This window comes from Syngnathus leptorhynchus, unplaced genomic scaffold (assembly GCF_054491065.1).
Source record: "Syngnathus leptorhynchus isolate UIUO unplaced genomic scaffold, UIUO_Slep HiC_scaffold_62, whole genome shotgun sequence".
NCBI classification, from domain to species: domain Eukaryota; kingdom Metazoa; phylum Chordata; class Actinopteri; order Syngnathiformes; family Syngnathidae; genus Syngnathus; species Syngnathus leptorhynchus.
In genome coordinates this window covers 303,292-305,000 of record NW_028232029.1, presented here as the reverse complement: position 1 = coordinate 305,000, position 1,709 = coordinate 303,292, and positions in this window count along the sequence as shown.

Below are 1,709 nucleotides of genomic sequence, written 5' to 3'. Positions count from 1 at the left end.
CCATAGCACCAGAGCTCCATAGCTCCATAGCACCAGAGCTCCATAGCTCCATAGCACCAGAGCTCCATAGCACCAGAGCTCCATAGCTCCAGCCTGGGTGGCTGGTGGCTCCATAGCTCCATACTTCCATAGCTCCAGTCAGAGAGTTGGCGAAAATTGCACTAAGTGCGAAAGCCCATTCATTTACAAGGGCGTGTCCGCCAGGCGGCGACATTTCCCCGTTACCGGTGGCTGCGCGGCGGGTGAGTGACAGAGCTTATCCGAGCGGCTGGAACTCTGCGCCGGCGTGGTCGAGCGTGAGGCCCCGGCCCTTTGGCTGCCTGGTACCTAAAACACTTCCATTGATCCAGCCACGGAGGGTGCTGGCTGGTGGCTCCATAGCTCCATAGCTCCATAGCACCAGAGCTCCATAGCTCCATAGCACCAGAGCTCCATAGCTCCATAGCACCAGAGCTCCATAGCTCCATAGCACCAGAGCTCCATAGCTCCATAGCACCAGAGCTCCATAGCTCCATAGCACCAGAGCTCCATAGCTCCATAGCTCCAGGGCTCCATAGCTCCAGGGCTCCATAGCTCCATAGCTCCAGGGCTCCATAGCTCCAGGGCTCCAGGGCTCCATAGCTCCAGGGCTCCAGGGCTCCAGGGCTCCATAGCTCCATACCTCCAGAGCTCCATAGCTCCATAGCACCAGAGCTCCATAGCTCCATAGCACCAGAGCTCCATAGCTCCATAGCACCAGAGCTCCATAGCTCCATAGCACCAGAGCTCCATAGCTCCATAGCTCCAGCCTGGGTGGCTGGTGGCTCCATAGCTCCATACTTCCATAGCTCCAGTCAGAGAGTTGGCTAAAATTGCACTAAGTGCGAAAGCCCATTCATTTACAACGGCGTGTCCACAAGGCGGCGACATTTCCCCGTTACCGGTGGCTGCGCGGCGGGTGAGTGACAGAGCTTATCCGAGCGGCTGGAACTCTGCGCCGGCGTGGTCGAGCGTGAGGCCTCGGCCCTTTGGCTGCCTGGTACCTAAAACACTTCCATTGATCCAGCCTCGGAGGGTGCTGGCTGGTGGCTCCATACCTCCATAGCTCCATACCTCCAGAGCTCCATAGCTCCATAGCACCAGAGCTCCATAGCTCCATAGCACCAGAGCTCCATAGCTCCATAGCACCAGAGCTCCATAGCTCCATAGCACCAGAGCTCCATAGCTCCATAGCACCAGAGCTCCATAGCTCCATAGCTCCATAGCACCAGAGCTCCATAGCACCAGAGCTCCATAGCTCCATAGCACCAGAGCTCCATAGCTCCATAGCACCAGAGCTCCATAGCTCCATAGCTCCAGGGCTCCATAGCTCCAGGGCTCCATAGCTCCATAGCTCCATAGCTCCAGGGCTCCATAGCTCCAGGGCTCCAGGGCTCCATAGCTCCAGGGCTCCAGGGCTCCATAGCTCCATACCTCCAGAGCTCCATAGCTCCATAGCGCCATACTTCCATAGCTCCAGAGCTCCATACTTCCATAGCACCAGAGCTCCATAGCTCCAGAGCTCCATAGCTCCAGCCTGGGTGGCTGGTGGCTCCATAGCTCCATACTTCCATAGCTCCAGTCAGAGAGTTGGCGAAAATTGCACTAAGTGCGAAAGCCCATTCATTTACAACGGCGTGTCCGCCAGGCGGCGACATTTCCCCGTTACCGGTGGCTGCGTGGCGGGTGAG